At 23.1% G+C, this 21,894-nt stretch overlaps 1 protein-coding gene across 2 annotated transcripts in view; it reads right to left on the bottom strand.

Annotated features, from left to right (window-relative positions):
- LOC129605853 (tyrosine-protein phosphatase 99A) overlaps nucleotides 1-3,082 on the bottom strand; it is a 128,823-nt gene extending 125,741 nt beyond the window's left edge. For both annotated transcript variants that reach the window (XM_055515829.1, XM_055515831.1), the window contains exon 1: nucleotides 2,694-3,082. The gene's annotated coding sequence lies outside the window, so the exon portion shown is untranslated. The remainder of the gene's footprint in view (nucleotides 1-2,693) is intronic.
- Nucleotides 3,083-21,894: the final 18,812 nt, after the last annotated feature.

The following is a 21,894-nucleotide window of genomic DNA, read 5'->3' as shown; positions in this document are numbered from 1 at the left end:
GATGATTTAATAAAAAATTACACTCACAAACTCTGAAAACTACAATTGTTATTCATTATGTGTATATATATAAGTATGTATATTATTTACTGAGTAACTAAATTAGGTTAAATAATGATATCAATCCACGTAAAATGTTTTAGAACGCATGAGCACATAATGAACATATTAAAGATAAGGCGAAAAAGAAAACGTATATTAAAAATTATTTATGAACACATGTATTTTACTGAGAATTAATTAGAGTAAGTGCTGTTATCATTTGCGGTCGAACTACAAAAGAATCGGTTTGGTAAATATAATTTTTAGGTAAGAAATTATTTTTATAAGAAAAAAGGATGCTTGCAAACAACCGGCATTTTATTCCTCAAACCCTTAGATTTATTGCAAATTTGAACTTAGAATCGACTATTATCAGTTATCTATGTAATAACTGCTATAATTTCCATATTAAAAAACTTAGATCTGGCAAACCTAATTTTATAACCAATTTATTTATTGTAAGTAATATGTAAGTATATTATGTATACTTATGTGTGTATTCGACAATTGCACAGCATTTTATTCTTTATAAAAATTTATATTTTTTATATTTATTATATTTTCTCAATGGATTTAATAAAATGTATATTGACTTATTTCGTAATGGCATACATAAATGTATTCTGAATTGAATTGAATAAAATAATTTTAGTATAGTAGCTACAACAAAAAAACAATATAGGTACATATATATATATATTATATAAACAGCTAGGCGTAAAAATATCAAGACTAACTGAATCAAAGTTGAAAAAAAAACAAGAACAAATGCAAATGAAAATAAAAGAAAAAAAAATTTTTTATATTTGACACAATCAGCATAAATTATCATAAAAATAAAATGCTAATAATATCTTCCTAATCAATTTAGTTATTTATTTTTATATCTGGCTTTTACATACTCATTGTAGATAATATTACATATATGTATATACAGTAAGTTGTTAATAGTTAATATGTAGATAAATATATGTTTTTAGTACCTAATTTTATGTAATTATGTAGGTATATTTTGCATACTTAGAACATAAAGCATAACTTGCTTAGTTATTTCATTGAATGTATGTAAAAACATATTTTGAAAGTAAGTAAGAATATACATATGTATGTATATATATAGCTAAATTAATAGGAATATTCACATGCATAATTAAACATTTACAGCTGCCTTGAATCTATACATTTCCATATACATAGCTGTGATAATACCATCTTCCTTTATTACTGAATAAAAATTTACATTTCAAATGTAATTTGTTATCTTATTAAAATAATAAATAAGTAAGTAGGCTGATAATGTGTAGGAATGTATGTGAATTTTTTTTAGTTAGTCAGTAGGTTGGTATCTACATATGTACTTGCTTTCTCGTCATGTATACGTTCCTGCTTACTCAAGTATCCAACATACTGGTATGAAAATATGCATATGTACCTACATTTTTATGGCGTTTATTAGGTGCCTGGTCTAATTAAATTCTTTGTTGATTTTTATTTTTATTAATTTAATATTTTAATTTTGTTTTTCATTTAAATATTCAAATGGTTTAAAGTATTAAGAATTAATTACAATACAAAATATCAACATCACGGTAAAAAATTGCATTTTTTTTTATAAATTTTTTTCTCTTCTTGCTTATACATTTTAAATTATCATTAAAAATGAGAAAATAAAAACAACATTCTTTAAAATATAATATTAAAATTTATGAATTAGAAAATTAAGAAAAATAAATAATAAAAAAAAAAACGAGCGAATTTAATACAAACCCACATTGTATGTAATGTAAGTAAATTAATGTTGGATAGATGGGAGCTTCATAAGAGCTAATATAAAAGAAAAAAAGAAAAAACAAGTGTATAAGAAAAAAAAAAAGTGTACTGAAAAATAAATTCTGTATACACATAACAGAGAATACATTACAAAATAGACCAATTTATGCAAACACACACAAACACACACGTACTATATTTATTCTTGTTCGAATAAAATTTATTCTAACTAGAGAAATTCTTATAGGATAAAAATTTCAATGTTTATTATGGGAAAATTTTATTAAATAATCTTGTATATCAAAAATTTTTTTCATTTATATTATTCTTGAATATTGGATAATTATTTGGACACTATGTAAGAATTACTTTCATGTAAGAAAAAAAATTATAATAAATGTTATAAAAAGTATACCTACTTAGTATATCAAAAATTCACACACAAACACACACATATAAATTTCTCTTTTGCACATTTTATTGATTTTTTTATTTTCTTTGATGGTAAGAAAAAAAAAATTTTTTTTCTATACAGCAGAGCAGCAGCTGTCAATAAGAAAATAAAATAATATTCCCAATTCATAAATATACTTTTTATATATACATACACACATACTTATTTTGCTAATAAGAATATAGAAAATTTTTAAGAAAAGAAAAAAAAAACACACACAAGATTTTATCAATTACACTAAATAAAATATGAAATTTCTTTAAAATCATAACATAAATTACTTTATTAATTAAGTAGAATTTTTCAATTGAAAATTGAATTTTCAATAATGCAAAGAAAATTTAATTCAAAAATTTTAAATAATTTGCAAATTATGAATTTTAATTTTTTTTCTTATTCTTCCTTCTAAAATAATGAAAACCTTTACTTTTTCAATTTGTCAATTAATTTAGAGAAAAATGCTAATAAATAGTACACAATTAAATGGTGGCAAGAATATTTGATTTTTTGTTTTTTTTTGCTTAAAAATTAAATTTTCATTTCGTGTTTTTTTTCGCCAGTAATTTTTTTTTATTTCTATTACATATTCATATAAAAATCACTAAAGTACAAAAAAAAAAATTTTTTTTCCATTTCATTTATTCACTTTATTTCGAACTCTATTTCAATATTTGCAGTTAAATCGAACTTTATAATTATAAATATATTAATTATTTTAATATTTCAAATATTATTTATTTCAATTTTACACTTTTTATAATATTAAAAATTTTTAACAAAAATTTCTTCTAAAAAAAAACTTGGACGACGAATAAAAACCGCGACCCGATGACAAAAACACAAACACATGTAAAAATCAAATCTTCTATGAATTTTGACTTTAACTGAGAGAAGATGTCAAAATGAATACAAAAAGAAGAACGAAAAAGAAAAAAATGTAAATTTTTTTTTTTGCTTACTTTATGTTTTTTTTGCTTTATTTTCTTTACAGTAAAATGCATATAGAAATAATAATGTGGAGAGGAATGGAGATTTTATTTTCGTTTTTGTTATTATTTTTATTTTCTTTTATTTGTTCTCTCTGTAATCAAAAATGTATATTTTGCTTTTTAGATTGTGGAGAGATTTTGTAGATACCGAAATTTTTATACAACTATAAAATGTCTTTTATTTATTTATGTATTGTTGTTGTTATATTTATTCCATTTTATACGCATTAATATTATTATGTTGGCTACATTGAGTGTCATTTTGTTTTGTATACCTTGTATGTATACTGTTGGCAAAAATGATAATTATGACAGTTTATATTTTGACATTTTCTAATGTTTTCATTATTATTGTTGTTTTAATGTTTTATACAATTTCGTTATTAATATTTATTTTTAAGGTTATGTTATTATTTTCTTTGGTAAAATTGGAATTGTGGTGAAAATAATTTTTTGAAAAGTATGTATGCATATGTATTTGAAAAAAAAAGGAATGAATGAAATGTTTACGAAAGAAAGAAAGGATGCAGATAGCAGAAATGTAATTATTACTGGATGAATAAAAAAATCTATTTATTAATTAGTTTTTATTATTTTTAAAATTGTTATACACCATATTTGTTGTTTTGTTGTAAATCAATTTTCTGAAATTCAAATTTTTACAGGTTATTCTTCTAAAGAACTATTTTGTAGATTTTAATAAAATTCATTATAGTTGTAGGTAAAATAGAACTTAAGCCGTATGAAATTGGATAGTACAAGTAACTCTAGATTTTAAAATAAAATCGGTTTTTCTTTAATTTTTTGCAACAGTATTATAGTTATGGTGAAAATATGCATTTAAAAATTAATTAATCCTATAAAATATCCTATAAAAATAGCAAAATAAATAATATCATGAAGCAGATATTGATCTTGGGTGATAAATTTGAAACTCATAAAATTTGTTTTTTTTTTTTTATTACAGTCCTAATAAAAATAGATAAACACGTCTCAATATAATGTATAAGGATGCACTGGTATATGGAGAGAAATCATAGTATGAAATCCTTGAACTCATACTGTTATATGATTCAAAAAATATGAAAATATTCTTATGGGCTGAAATGTGTTCCATTCATAAGTCGGTAAATTATTTTCTATGAGTAGGTGCATAAATAAATCATAAATTTATTTCATATATTAAAACGACTAAAATTTATTTTCTTAAGTAATAAAATTTATACTTCTATAATAACCAAGATCTAGACTTGATTTGAATGCCCTAAATTTTAATTTATATACATACATTACATACCCCTATTCCTTGTAAAATAAACCATAAAAATTGGTAATAAATTGATTTATTATAGGTTTTTTTTTATTTCATATTAAAAATGTAAATATAATAATAATATGTTAAGAAAGTATGTATGTATGGATATATTATATATACATTATGCGTGAATTTAAATCAAAATTGAAAAAAATTGACTTGGGCTGAAAAAAAAATGTTTTTTCTGTTTTTGTTGCATGATTTCATAAAGTCATAATTTTCGTATATTAAAATATGCACGAGTATTAGATTAGGATTTTTTTAGAAATTAGATTTTATGTTGGGTAGTATGGGTGCAAGTTAATCTCCAATTACTATCTCCAGTAAATTATTTCGCACAAATACTTCACCGTCTCTTTTGTATATAAATAAATGTATATAAAATAAAATTAGAAGTATAAAATAAAAAATTAAGCGATTAATTTAAATAAATTAATAAATTAGTATTAATAATATAAATTAAGCGAAATTAAATAATAATGTCATTCGTTATCGATTTTCTACGAAAATATTATTAATTAGGAAATTTATGAAAAAAATGGCACTCATTCATTACCAGTCAGGACTACTAGAAAATGTGTATTATGGATATTTTTAAAAAATGTCTTTCAATTCTTTTAAGACATAGATCAATTAGAAAACTTTTAAAACTTCAGGATCATTTTTGTAAAGCGATACTCTATTTCAGTTTTAGAAATGAAAACTATGGCAATAAAAAATAATTTTGTTTTTACATTAAAGTAGTTTGTAATGGAAAGATGCAGTACTATCCTTTAGATCCGGACCATCTTTAATCATTTGAATGTATGAGGAAATTAATGAGAACTTTTTTATTTCATACACCATATTGACCGTGTCATTGTTCTCAACGTGAAATTTCTCTTATTTTCGACTGTAAACTTTAAATTTTTTAAAAAGCACTTTTCCATTTGTATCCATATCCGCATGTGTTACATGTCCTTTAAGAAAAATACGAATTCCGAATGTATATTCAATGATTAAGAACAATTTCTTGAATATTTCCGAAATTGTATGAAATTTCAAGAGTTATAATATTATATTACCCACGAAATACTCGTATTAAATATTTTACACTAAAATAGGCAACCATATTATTCTCTAATTTAATTTATGAATATTATTGAATTTTTTAACATTTATAAGAAAAAGGATATTTATCTTATATAATATTTTTTTTAGTTATTAACGATTCTATACCACAATATGCTTTTACCGGCTGTTTATCCCAAAAAAAATAAAATATAAAAACTTTTAAAAATGAATTTGATTTTAGAAATTTGTCTAGACATTACCAATAAATAAATCTTATTTTATATGTTTTATTATATAATATTGTTGATTCAATTATTTTCTATTTCTTATTTCTTAAAGGTTAAAATTCTTTAATCTTTTATTTCTACATATAGATTTTAAATACGAAATAGAGAAATGAAACAAAAAAGAAAAATAAATTGAAAATAAATTAATCTTTTGGGTTTAATCAGAATCATGACGAAGTCCTTCTTTCAAATTGATTTTTTTTTATATGTGAAAAATGGTAAAAGCTTGATATGTTTGCTTCTCATACATAAATGCATAGTTATACAACCAAGTGTATTTAGAATCAGAGAAAAATCATTTGTTTTAATGAAACAATCTTATGAAAAAAACCAAATTAAAAGTAAAGTGTTAGAAATTTACACGTAAAGAAATGTGTACCCATAAGATGCATATTATGTACAATAATTTTTCTTCCTTTGTTCCCAGTGTGTTTAGGGAGAAGTTGAACTTCAAAATATAAGTGAATATAATCAAAGTAAAATGTGTATTTTGTAATGTGAAAAGAAAATGTGTTAAAGTTAATTAATTTAATTAATCAATTATTGCATATTCTTCTATATCGACTCTTAAGATACCATAGATCTTATTGTTGAATTTAAGATGTTTTTAACAAGTTAAATTTTAATATGGTAAACTCATATTAAAATTTTAGCTAAAGTAAACCGCAAATAATAGGACGAAAGTTCGATTTTCTTGAATTTGCTAAAATTCTAATGAACTAAAATTCTTATGGAAGCAGTAATCAACTATACAGTTTAAAAATTATTAAATTATTTTCCTACTAATTTATAAGATTTCATTATATTTGTTGCGTTTATTAGATCCAGTAATTAGAGTAATTAAGTAAATTTTGAGTTTAAATGATTTTGAGTAAAACAAAAATTATAAGAAAACTTTTCGAATTTGGTATATTATTCGTGAATGTTCATTTCATATTTCTAATCATTGTATAGTCTACATTAAATCGAACGGACACAGTGTCCATTCTTTTATTAAGTCCTATGAATTTATAACTATATCACATTGCTCAAATTATTTTAAATTAGTTACTATTTAATTACTAGTATTTTTACATTATACAGCTAAGTTTATAAAACAATATTTCATTGTCATGTAAAATTTTACAAAGTAAAAAAGACTGAAAGTCAGTCACAATACTAAAAATGAAAATAACATTTTATTCTTATAGTTGTCTTATCTTCAAACAATAAAGGCCGGAGAAGTAGAAAATTTAGGTCAAAATCCCAGTTTTTTTTTTGCATTTTTGTTTTTTTGCATTTGTAATTTTCTTGTATTTAATTTTCTTTTTCTCATTTCTCTTTACTAAAATCATATTTTACAAGGGGTGTACGTAAAACTTTTAAACCCTTGTGATGGTGAAATGTAGCCAAAATATTTTGTGTCGCTATTTTCTAACATGTTTAATATTAAACAATTCCAATAAGAAGAATGATAAATACTATGTATAAAAGCATACTCTCTTAAAATAAGTCATATCAGTAAGCAAAATATTTTTAATTGAAAAAATTCAAAAATATTTTGTTATACTAGAGGATAGATAAAGCAAATTAGAGCAAATGGTCAGGAATGACGATTAATGTGTGTAGTATTATCTAGATATATGACTTGTAACTTCGTAAAATTTTCTGGAACAAATGAACACAATCTTGCCAATTTAATGACTTTTAATACGATAATAAAGGTATTGTAATTAACTGAACAGTTCTTAAAGAAATTTAAGTGCTAACAAACTATATCTAATTTGATTAAAGTGTTTGGTTTCAAAGAACTTAGTACATTTGAATAACTATACATAATATTAAAACGAAACTTGTTTATTAATAATTCTTTACCTATAAAGTTCCTTACTTTTAGGAATTTCCTTCTAAAATTTAAATTATTACTTAACTGAATTACGATATTCTAAAACTAAAAACAAACGGTACTGATACACTATGAATATCTTCGGTACACTCTATAAATTTCTTTAATGTACCACATTTAGTATATAATATTATGTTTGCAACAAAATTTATGTACATAAATATCATAGAAAAATTTTTACCTGAATTTTTCTCTAAAGAATATCTGTGTCAAATCGAAATAAAGAGAAAAAACACATAATATTTTAGTTTTCTATATTATAACGTACATACATAAGTATTTTGAACGTAAAAGAAGAAGAAGGGTCTGTTTAAGGATTTAATGAAATCCCTTTTATATAACATTCAGATACACAAAATGAAAAAATTGCAATCATGTTTTTTTTTGCTTGTTTTCTTGCTTTGAAGAATAAAACAATAAGGAAACTAAATAGAATTTAACATTCAAACTTTGTATGTATGTACTTCTTATACAAGAAACAGAGGACTGTCCATCTTTTTTTTCCTTTCATCACCTTATATCCTACTTTATCTAAAATTACATTTTTGTAAATTTAGAGCTATGTAGCTTTACAATAAGAATCTGATTCCAATAATGTTAAACAATTTAATTTAATGTTGTGTCGTATTTTGCGCTTTTTATGGGAATTTGTTTTATTTTTTTGTAATTTAAAAAAAAAAGTATAAGGTATAAAACTATGCAATTTAAAAAACAATTTTTATGTGATGCACTTTATAAAAACACCTACTACACACTATTTTCATTACATTTAAAGTGAACATTTTAGCAATGAATAAAAATGACAACGTAAGATAAATTACTAAGAGAGTTGTGTTTAAAGAGAACTGCTACGAGGAAGGGTCAAGCAGTAATGTAATTTTGGCCTTTTTACATAATATACATAAGTAGTTGGGTAACAAAATTTTGGCTGTTTTTCAAAATTTGTAATTTTTCTTATACCTTTTATTATTGAATTTCTGATTTCGTTGGATCAATTGAATTGATTCAGCTGGACGTAAGTGTGGACCTAAGTTTGGATCTTAACATCTAAACTTTACAAATTTTTTAGAAGTTGATATAAATTTACGAGTTTGAAAGGATTCATGGTTCAATACAAATTTGTATGGTTTAATAATTTTACAAAATTTTTATAATTGCATACTTATAGGATAATTTATTTAATTTTTCTACAATACAAAGTACCCTTAGTATTTGAATTTGTGGGCCAATTTCAAAAATAAATTAAATATTTTCTGTTAAAAAATATTATTTTCAACTACTTGAATTTTTTTCAAAAACTTTGTTTAGGAAATGTTCTCTTTATGTTTTCTTCCTTATTTACTTAATACATTCGAATGCTATAACCTTAAAATGTTGTTCAAAGCAAAATTTTTAGTATTATTAGATTTATTTCTTTTATATTTTATTGGTATAGTTTACATTATAGTATACTTTATTTGATTAATTTTAGATTGTGTGTACTAAAGTGCAAAGCTTTTAAAGTAAAATTTAATTTCTCTTATTACTAAAATGTTGTTGTTATGTTGGTTTCAATTAAAATATTTTGATTGCGCGCTATGATATGCAATTTTGAACTATATTATTATTACTGGCCTCAATTAAATTAATATAGAAGTTAAAAAAAATCAATTATAAAAACTGAATTAAATTATATTTAAACATTTTCGAATAGTTATACTATGGTGTATTCAATACGCAACTCAAGAAACACAACTAATTTCTCTATTCAAAACTCGCATGTAGGATGAATTCGCGTGCATACGCGGGATTACGTATGTGACGTGGTAATATTATTTTGTACTATCCAAAATCTAAATTTATGTGAAAATTTTAAGCCTGCTGCCGCATCTTACGATATTTTGAGAGAATTTCAAATTGGCACAGTACGCGTTTATTATTTCTAGTTATCTAAAATTAAATGCGAAATATGAAGTTCTTGCAAAAATGAAAATGGAAAAATAATTTCGTACAAAAAAGGTTAATTTTGATTACACAAACTTTAAGGTGACATTTAATAAGTTATAATAATTGTTACATCACTAATGTATACGCGAAATATAAGAAAACCAAAAATAGGTGAAAAGAGCTTAAAAATTATTTGCTGTTATTTGTTTGATGATGATTATGGTGTTGATAATAGTTTATTCTATATGAAATTTTATGTAGTGAAAAATAGTTATAAATATAACTGGAAAATAACAATGAAAATATAGAAATGTGCCGGAAGTAATGAATCAAATTTTATTACAAATGTGTGTACGTATGTAAAATTGTAAAATAGAAGATAAAAATACCATAAACAGAATGCAAAATGTATAAAATTCGATAAAACAAAGGAAGAAAAAAACTTAGTAAAAATGTCCTTTTTTACAATTTTATTTTTTTTCTAGTATGCATTTTCATTATTTGCGTTTCTTTTATCTTTTATTTTGCATCCTTTTTTTTCTGTATGGATTGTAAATGCGAGGGTTATAACAAATTTGACGTTCTGATTTTTTTAAGAAGAGCAGTAATAATTTTTTTGTACTAAATTTGTGGTTTTATAGTAAAATTTCCATATTTCATAGTTTTATACTTAATGGTAGGTAAGTGAGTCAAATTGTTACGGAAAATTAATTGAAATATGAATAAGTCTAATTTTGAATGAAATTAAGAACTAAATCCAGAATTAGGCAACGCAGTTCTACATTGTAACTATACAGAAATTTATAAAATCGATTAATATTAATTATTTTGTTAACAATGAAAAGTTCAGAATTTTTTAGATAATTCTCGGTAATTCTAGGCAATTCTCGAGACGAATCTGTAACTTATTACGAGCTGCCCAAAAATAATATTTTTGATATTATTTTGAATTTTTAAATTTATGTATGTATGTATACGTTTATATCAGACATGAAGTCAAAAAGGTTATGCGATTCCGGCAGAAATTCAAAAGATTATTTTTATTTATAATAATAGGATTATAATTATTTTTTCTAGTTTAATATATGAAAATATATCTTAAAATTGACAAGTACAACTATATTTTTTTTTTTTATTTTTAATAATACGAACATTTTCGCTTGTTAGAAAAATAATTTCTTCTTGTATTTTTCATTATATTTTTAGTAAAAGTGGAAAATCCTGATGAATATCCTGTTGATTTTTAACAATACATTCATTCTCTTGTTCTTGTATAATATTTTTTTTTGATATTTATATATTTATCCAATGACTAGAGAATAACAAAGTACAAGGTGTATAAATAATAAGAAAAATTGTGTAATAATAACAATAATAAATAAAAAAAACAGAATAAAATTACAAACAATAGAATGTAAAAAATAAACTATGCACAAATTCATAATATTAAAAAGGGTTACACAAAAAAAAAATTTATAACAAAAGGGATACTTGAAATATGGATATTTTATTATATGGATAAGAAACTGTGATGTGTTTGATTGTGTTTTACTATTGTATAACACAAAATATAAAAATATTCATATCGTATAATTATATAACATTTCTTTTTTATTGTAATAATTTGATTTTTAATCTATAATTGAAGGTCTTATATCCTTACTTTTTTTTTGCATTTCTTTTTCTTTTTTTTTTGGTCTTCTATTCTATTGTACTATAATAATATTAAGTTGACATAATTTTTAGAAATGACTTTTCAATTAAATTAATTAGTGATTTTCATACAATATCGTATAATTTTTGTTTTTTTTTTTTTGAAATTTTATAGTGCTATTATTTTGGGAAAGTTTTGTATATTCATTCATACGAAAATTTATTATACAATTTTTATGCATATATTGTGATAATTTTTTTGTGATACGAGTACCAATTACAAAAAAAAAATTAAGGGTTCTTTTTAATTGTATGTGGAAATTTTATTTTTATAAAGAAAAAGTTTTAAAATATATTTTATTCTAAAAACATTTTTTAAGGGGTCGGCGTCGTCGGTACTTATGTTATAATTGTATACATACTATAATGAATTAGTTGAATTGAAAATATAGTCGAAAACTTACAAATTTAAATAGGAATTTTGTATACGTGTAGATGTACATAGTATAAAAGAAATAAATTATCATACATAATTTTTTTGTATGGCCAAAAGGGATGAAATTTTTTAATAATTTTATTCAAATTGTTAATTAATGAAATTTAAATTGTAAATGAAGATAATACGTGTTCGAACAAAAATCTTTAATGCTATTGCTCTAAAATATTCTCTCACATAATACTATTTTTAAAATGTGTAACAATTTAGATTTTGAATCTACTTTTTGTTTTTATCCTACTTAACTCCAAGGAAGAGCGTAGGGCTTGTGCATGATATCGTGGACAACTATGAACCAGTTTCTTCAGTAATTTATTTCATTTTTAGTAATTTATTTGATAAGTAGGTGACAAGCCTAATGTAGTTCTTTCTCTGTATTTGTTTAAGCTTATTATTAATTACTTTATATTATTGGTATTTTTAATAATGGCTGCTATTGAAATATGTTGATTAGTTAATATTATTTTTATATATAATGTATATTAAGCTGCTTAAATATTAAATACAATTTTTATAATGACCTGATCGGGCTTAACACACAAGATGCTTCAGTTGGAGGACCAGTGCAATAACTACTGCACAGGTCAGAATTTGTTTTTTTAGATTTGTTAAAAATTTCTTAAATCAATTCAAATTTTTTCGATTTTTCTCAAAGAACAGAATTTTGTTTAAATTTTTCTTTATATTTGAGAATAAAACTCTCAATACAAGAGCAAAAATATGTTTAATTTCAGGGAATAAGAATTTTAGACTGACATAGATCTTAGTATAGTATAAATAAAAAATTTGAATTTTTTCTTTATTTTGTATATTTATTGTAATTGTATATTTTACTTTATAAATAAGACTACGATCTTCAAAAGACCCTAGCTCTTTTATGAATAGTCCTAGAGCTCTGAAAAATGATAGTGTCCATGATCTTTGTGTTTTCCGCAGGTAAGAATTTCAACTAGTCTAACGCTCAATTAACTGATGAATGAGGCATTACAGGGACTTGAGAAAAAAAATTTTCTGACGTTTTTCATCTTATATGTGACTAGTTAAATTACATAAAATAAGAACTATTTCATAAGAGCATCTATAAGGAAGTATTAATTTTCTTTATCAAATATTTTCTTTTATATTCGTGTAATAAACCTGAAGAAATAAATATTATGTTTTCTTATTAGATCACATTCTAAATTAATTGGCTTAAAAGAACTTTAATATTATAAGTAATTTAATTTTTTCCTTAAGCATTTTCGAAAATATTTAAAAATTTCTTAGTATTTTATAAGTGTACCTATACAGTATATGAAATAGTGAAATTAATCTTAAAGAAGATACAATAAGATTTTATTCAATAAGATTTTATAAAATTTAAAATTTCTTATTCTTATTGCTCTCTTATTATTTTCCTTTTGGTCATTATTTTTCTATTTTCTGGCAATTCCTTGAAATATTTTCCAAAAATAAAAATTTAAAAGAGCAAGAAAAAAAAACATTTCCTGAATGACTAGATTCCATTATGTCCTTAAAAAATTATATTTCTTTTTTGTTTTCGGTTTGTTATTCTTTTGTTATTCTTATTTTATCTTGTTTTGTACGAAGGATAATAATAATTATAAAATGGTGGAAAAAAGAAAATAAAGTATAGAAAAATTTTATTATGAGAACATAAAATAATAGAAGCGAAAAGAATATTTGAGAAAAAGAAAAGTGGGTCCTAAATTTAACATTTTGAAAAAAAATTTTTTTTTTTTTAAAATGTCCTTATTCTAATTTTCTATTTCATTTTTCCTTTATGTTTTTGTCTTATTTTCAGCAGTTGAAGTTGAAAGTATCCTAGAGATGAAAAAATCAGCTTATACGCTTAAAAAAGAGATTTTCTTATTTTTTGTGTTTGCATGGATTTTTTGTTTTTTGTTTTTAGCCTCTTTCTATAGAAAATATTCCGATATCATTATTTTTATTATTATTATTTTTTCTGTTTCTTATTGGGATTCTAGTGTTTTGTTTTGTTTTTATAAAGAATACGATTCCCTTATTTTACTATTTTACTTCTGGATTATAAACAGGATGCTTAAAGAAAAGATGATTATTATAAAATAATATTTTTAGTATAAAAAATAAAATATAAAAAATAATTTTAATAAAAATGAAAAGGCGTATGATTATAAGCATTTAAAAAAAAAATCTTTTGATTTTTCTATTTGTATAGTAATTTTTTTTTGTATAAAGATAAACTTAGGATCAAAGTGTGTAGTCATAGAAATGAGGATTGGGAATTTTTTTTTTCAAAATATGAAAGCAAATAATGATGGACTGATATTTTATTTATTGTTCAGAAATTTATTTTTTTTGTTTGAAAATTGTTTTAATTTCGTTTGTATAGGTTTAAAAAAACATTTTTGTAGTTCTTTTGTTAATTCAAAAATTAAAAATATTTGATATGCCATGCTATTCAGTTCTTTTTTAGAGATAATGCTCATATTTATTAAATAATAAAATAAGAAATCCCTTAAGAAATTTTATCAATTCAAAAATCATTGAATTTTTTTAAATGAAAGAGTAAATTTTATACAGATATCGTCTATTCCACCTTATATCCAAAACTGAAGTATAAAAATTTCAATAAAGTTTTAATAAAATTTCTGATAATTAATATGTTTAACAGATTTTCAGATATGTTTAATACATTCTCTGTATATCTCTAAGAAATTTTCATATTCAACACTATCATGGTAACTAAAAATAATAAACTCGCCTATTCAAAATCTTATTCTGAGAAATTTGAAAAAAAAAGGGTCAAATATAAATCTGACCTGGCCAGATTTATCTCAGGTATTAAATCTGATCTGGTATAATATTCTAATCAAAACACAAAAATCAAGGTTTTGTTTTTAATTCTAAAAAGGAATTTAACAAGTTCACCTATATAAGCCTATAATAACCAATAAACTTTATCTGATTTAACAACATATTTTGTGAAAATTATTAAAAATCATTGATTAATTAGTATAAAAATAGTTTTTTTGACAAAGTTTTAAGCATATTATGAAAATCAAGTTCTATAATTTTGGAAGAAATCATAATGTGAAATCAAAAGTTCAATATTTTGCTTATTTTTAAGAATTAACCTTGTAGAATCATTGTAATGTTGATTCTCGTAATAAACAAGGAGTAACACTGAATTCTTTTTTTGAGACAAACCTTTTGTCTTTAAATTGAACAGTCACTGATTGTAATTTACTTAAATCAGTAATTTTTCAAGCATACGTAAGGAAATAATATTTTTAATTTTTATTTAAATAAGATTGCCAATAAAGCAATAGTGGTAATCTAAAATAGTGGCAGCATTTTAACCAAAATCCTAATTGATAGTTTAAAAACAGTCAGATGAGAAAATTCAGTGTTTTTTGTCTTATCATTAATTTGAAATCCAATCCTTTTGTCAAACTATGCTCAATTCTACGAATGTTGCATATGCACTCGTTTTTTACATGTTGAGTAAAGTTCGATACTTCAAAGCGTTACTCCAAAAAAAAAATAATTTTAAAATTTTTTATATTACGTTGAAAACAGAACAAGAGCGAATTTTCTCTGCGAAATGTCTTAATTCAAATTAAAATACAAATATTATTCAAATGAAACTGGAAATGGAATTCATCATCGGCGGTGAAATGTCCTAAATTCTAATTTTACCGCTGGCGGTATTTTTTTGGCATTATCCGCTTTCATGTGTGTGTCTGACATTTTATGCAAAATACCGTTCAATTAATTTTGCCATACCGCTCCTGGTCTGAGTTAAAAACGGAAATTGTTCCCATTTTTCGCTCACGGCTTTGGTTCTGTTTTCACAGTTAACAATGAAATTGCATTACATCAAGTTATTTAAAATATAACAAATTTTTTATAAAACTAAATTTTTTACTATATTCTTCTTGTTTTTATTTTAAAATTTATTCTAGCTATATAAAATGCATATAAAATTTTAATTTTATAATATAATAAATTATGATAATAATTACTTCTAATTAAAACTTTCAAAATATGCACTTATTTATGTAAAACTACCCACTAATGCTGTATATAGTATTTATATGGAAGGTATATGTAATCAATATGTGCAAATTCATATAAAAAACATAGAATTATGTATGTATATAAAATATAATATAAGTAATTTAATTTTATAATTTTTATTAAACTAATTACGTTAAAATTACATAATATATAATAATGTGAAACCTTGTACAACCAATATAATATTGCAATATTAATGAAGTTGATGTTTGCTTAATGGTCTAACAGTTTAACACCCTGTAATATTGTAATTGTTTTCAAAGTTTTGTGTTTTTGCTCGTTTTGCGTTTTTTTTTCTAATGTAATATATAATAAAGTTGTATGTATGTATGATGTATTATTTAAGTGGTTTACAAAATATATACATTTGTACGCGTATATACAATGTAAAATTATCTAATATAAAAGAAATAAAAAACTTTAAAAAAAATTTTTTTTTTTTACTTCATTTTATTAAAATGACACCGATTTTTTCCCTTTTCTGAATTTGAATTTTACTCTATATTTTTTCTTGCACCAAATGGTTTTTATGTCCTTGATTATATATACAATTTACATATATGATTTATATAACATATATAGCATGTAGGTACATAATATATAGGAATACTAAAATAATAATAATAATTTTCTATATTTTTTTTTCATACCCATGTATACCCATATACTTTTACATATTCTTACTTATGTAATATATTATGTGTATACTATTTACTATATAATAATAATAATAATGATTATTTATAATATGTTCTTATATTATATTAAAAAAATATCACAAAAAATGTATATATACATATGTATATGTACATATGAGTATATACGTGTTTTTAGTATAATAAAACGAAAGATAAGGAATAAAGGAGAGGAAATCCTTAAAATATGTTTACATTTTATCTTATTTTAATATTTTATAAAGGAGACGCGCGCGTTCATATGTTTTTTTTTGGAGACATTATCTTTTCTCTTTTATCTTGTCTTCAATTTTTAGAATGCAATTTAGCTTTAAGGATTTCAGTTGTTTGTGACATTTAAAAAGCAATATATTCGTTAAGTGTTCAGTTTTGTTCAATTTTATTTATTATTGTTGGATTAAGGGTTTTTTTCCTTTTCATTTTCTTCATAATTTTTTTTTTTATTATTTTGTTGCTTTTTCCTTCCACATTTTTTTTTCATGTTTTCTTTTCTTTAATATTTTAAAGACGCACATTATTTTAATGAAGTGTTTTTTCATGTTTTTCTTCTTTTTCTTGTTTGTTTTTTTTTATTTTTTTTTTTTTGTGAATTTTTAATTTAAATATTGAAAAATTTATAAATTCTATAAAAAACAGTTATGGCTAGGACTATATGTGTATAATTTTTTTAAATAATCTATTTAAAAGTACAGACCGGTATGGTTAAGGTTGAATTCAAGATATCAAGCATTTTTCATTGGTTTGCTTCGGTGAATAATAAATGAAATGCGAATTTTGAATAAAACATTAACACTTGAAACTTGTACATGGTTATGAGATACGCAAGTCAAAATTGTTTCAGTTATTATTCTTTACAGTGTGATTGTATGATAATTTATTTTTTCTGTTATACGTAAATTATTTTAATGTTATTATACTTGCATATAACGCCAAGTAAAATTTTGCGAACATTATTTAATTAATAGTAGTATTAATAGTAGTAAGAGAGGGGGGAGCCAAGACTGGGCAACCACTAAAACTGGGTAGACTGGCCGAAACTAATACACTAGGCCAACAAGAAAGCCCATCGGCAATCCTCATGTAAAACTATATCTATCGGAACAAATTGATCTCCTTGAATACATTGAATGTTAAAATCCTGTCAAAAATGTCAGCAATATTCTGGCAATATTCTCAACAGACATCTGTAGCAGCGACTCAAAGCTTCTAAGCCACTTGTATCTTATATAATAGGGCTTATATCACCAGTATGCTGAGATAAGCCCTATTATATTCCAACAAATAACAACGCCTTCGTCTTCTTCTCATCCCTACAAGGCCAAATCGCTCTGGTCACACTGAATGACTTGTAACTTTATTTTTATAATAATTTAAATGAACAGATTGAGCCAATTTTAGAGGAAAAAAATATTTGAAAAAATTCGAAATACGTATACCTTAGGAGTGTAAAATTGCGACCAAGAAATTTTTAATATGATTATAATAAAATTTCAATGCAAATTATATGGCTTTCAAATTTTTGAATCAAACGAAATTTTATATCGAACGTAATCCAAATCAAATTTCTTTTAGATCTTTTAAGTATAAATCATGTATTGTAATTACTTAAAACTTTTTTTTTTGTAAAACGAAAAGTTTTCAATTAAATCTTGAAGAAGTTTCGTGAATTTATTTGCAATATAATTTGAAATCCTTTAATATTTAAACGTTAAATTTACTTTTAATATCCCAGAATTCTAACTGGGCTTCTCAGTGAGTGAGTAATTATAGAATTATATTATTTTCTACACAAAAAATTTTAATCTATTATGCTGGAATGCGAAAAAATTATCCTTGAAAAATAGATAATACTATTGAATTGTGTTAACTATTGATTATGTTCTAGAGAACTTTATTTTCTTTGAATTAAAAATTAAATATTCTAAATAGCTTAATTATAATTATATATTATATATATAGGGGTTTCTTAAATGGATTTCACGATATGATCAATGAAATATTAGAATGTGTTTTTAAGGTTTCCATAAACCATTTTGTAAATTAATGAAGCGTAATTGAATTCAAATACCTTTAGCAATATCATTAATCTCTTAAGAGTACAAAAATTAATTATATTTTAATAATATGTATAATAGTTTTATGGTGATATTATTTTGAATGGGCTAATAAAATATACTAGTTTCAAAAAAGGCTAAACTACAATACTTGTTCAAATATGACTTAATATTGAACAATCAACTGTCAAGCTCGGAGCTGTATCAACAATCCTCTTGATAAATCGCAGTTTTTTATAATTCGATTGATTAATTCATTGCGCTACATGAAATTTACGTAATAATATAAGAGAAATTTCTTTGTACTGTCAATACAAATGATAATTGAAAAAGTGTTAACTTTAAAAATTATATACATATAATAGAGCCTATATGCTATATGTATACGTATATGTATAACAATTTCGCTCATAAGATTAAAATAAACAACTTAAATCTAAATGATGGTAATTTTGTAACTTTTCGTTTTCGCTATTTTTTGAAAAAGAAAAAAAAAGAGTTTTTAAAAGCATTTTGAAAATGAACAATCTTTACAGTTACTCTTGAACGTTCTTCATTTTACACATATTCGTATTCATAGTAAAGATAATTCAATTATTTCAGCAATCGCCAAGTTTTCTTCTTTGTCCTATATATAATATTATTTACTTAGCAAAGACTCGAAAATTTTTTAAGTATTCAATCTCAGAATTAACAATTTACCCAAAATGTAACTGTTGGGTAGTAAATATTTGATTATATATATAATATATAAACACCGTATAAGGGTATAATATGTGTAACCAATTTGAATAGTTAAAATATCCTTTCAATGGAAAGTGTTACTTTCATTATGATGTTTAATTCAATAGGTTTCGTGTTAGCATTTTAGTTGCGAATACTGGATATACAATATACATGTATATATATTTTGTCTATATAATATATCGTGTTTATTGCATATGTGCGTATGTTAAAACACATGTTTTCCATTATATGGCCACCATTATAAATCCTTACTATTCTATTTCTATTTTTGCTGAAGCAGAAGATTTTTAAAGTGTAGATTCTCAAAACAGATTTACATGAATCATAAATTTATATATATACATAAATAAGAATATGTATTTGTATGTAAATATTACAAATTTGAAAGCTGTTAGTGTTATATAGAAAAAGGAAATTGTATTTCTCACGAGCATTAGATTTTGTTTTGTTAGTAAGTTACATACATATACTCGTACATGTATGTATGTACAAAATATTATATGGATAGATTTGAAAATGAAGATGAAAACTTTATTAGAATGCTATATACAATATGGCTGTTGCTGTTCCAGTTGATTAATTTCAGTTGTTTTACGTTATGGTTAATAGAGTAAATGTGCGTAACTCTTTAAATGGATATTATGAATACATGTATATGAATATACATAATTATTACATATAGGTACTTGTAGGTTACTTTGATTTTAACTTTTCAAAAATTTAATTTTACCCACATTTTACTTTATTGTTTCTGAATGGGTATTGTTTTGTTATTTTCTATTTAATATGCATACAAGTATATACTTGTACTTCCTGAAAATGTGGATGGTTAATGATAAATTTTGCTTTAAGATTTAAGTACCTAAATGAATACCATACAGTTGAGTTTAAGGTATTTTTGTATGAAAACCAACTGAAAAGAAAACTACTTAGTGGAGAATTATATTTTTCTTTGTATACTTTTACTGTATACTATAGTATTGGTGAAGGAATAAGGTATGGTACAACGGTTATGCAATTTAAAATAATATAAGAGAGTGAAATTATTTGAATAATGTTAAAGAAAAAATTTAAGGCAGGATATTTCTTTTGATATTTACCGAAAGCGTCTAAGTTTAATTTAAAAAATTTTTAGCTGAGTTTAAATTGTGAAACCTTTTGATTAAAGCAATTTTTATGTTAAAGTCATAATAGTTTATAATCTAATTTTACCCGTTGGGTGGAATAATGTATAATACCTTGATCTGGTATTTTTGGGTCCAAAAGCTCTTTCTTTCAAAAGAAAAATCTTTTTATGCTTTCATATATCCTTACTTACATGTCTACATTGCCGCCCCGAATTCAAAATTTTTTTTTTGAATTCAGAGCTGCAATATGAACTTGTTTGGATGAGATCCTGCACATAGTTGAAAAACTGTTTGTTTTTTATGAAATTATGACTAAGAAAAATGAATATTCTTATAAAACAGCTTGCGTTTAATATTAACTAAAAAAATATTTCATTTAAATTTTAAATGATTGAAGCTTAGATTCTTTGGCAGTTTCCTCTTAAATAATTTTTTAAGTAACTTTCAAAATTCTAAATTAAAAACAATCGACACAAAAATAAAGAGACGAAAACCATTTATAATTTTCAATTTTTAATGTTTTTCTTCTCAATAACATTAAGAATTTGGAGAAAATATGCTAATTATATTAAAGTTGTCTGTTTTACTTTTGCAAAATTTTGTAATTTAACTTTGTGGCAGAGTTTTGGCCACAAAAGAGGTATATTAATCGTATTTTTTAAAATCCTTTTTCAGCTTTTGAAATTCAATATTGCAATTTTACTATAAGACAAAATATTTTTCCCTCTTTTCCTTAAACACTGCAGAAGAGTTGATATTATACTCAAAGTTTGTAATCCAAATATTAAATATATTTCGATTTCAAATATTAAATATATTATGTATTTGATTGAAATAATCGTACTTTACTCGAAATTTTATTTTTGCAAGTAAAGGCCACTAATGGCCTGAGGGCCTCATATAATACTCGTATTTCCTAAATTTTGTTACTTAATTTCGAACATGTTTTCCCCCCCATTTTCTTGAGATCAATAACTGGAAATGTGCTTTCTTAAAAACTGCTGATTTCCCCTAAACTTTTGTTTTTTAAATTACTTAGTGTATACTTTTAACGAAGCGATGGGTAATTGGTATTTTAACCGCGTTAACAAGAATATTGTATTTTGGTGTTGATGTTATTTTTCCAAATTTTCTTTTTCTTTTTTTACTGATACAAAAATTAATTTCTAAGAATTTGTTTGTTTTTATTTTTCCACAAAACAATGTACACAATCATGCTTACATACTCGTACAAGTACCAACATTTTATAAGAAAAAATATTTTTAGGAAACAAGGCGTTTTATTATTTTTTTCTTAGTATTTTCACTACCCCTGTTTTTTTTTTCTTCTGTATCA

This window comes from Condylostylus longicornis, unplaced genomic scaffold, assembly GCF_029603195.1.
Source record: "Condylostylus longicornis isolate FDR11 unplaced genomic scaffold, ASM2960319v2 ptg000015l, whole genome shotgun sequence".
Lineage (NCBI taxonomy): Eukaryota > Metazoa > Arthropoda > Insecta > Diptera > Dolichopodidae > Condylostylus > Condylostylus longicornis.
This window is presented reverse-complemented; position numbering and strand designations above follow the sequence as displayed.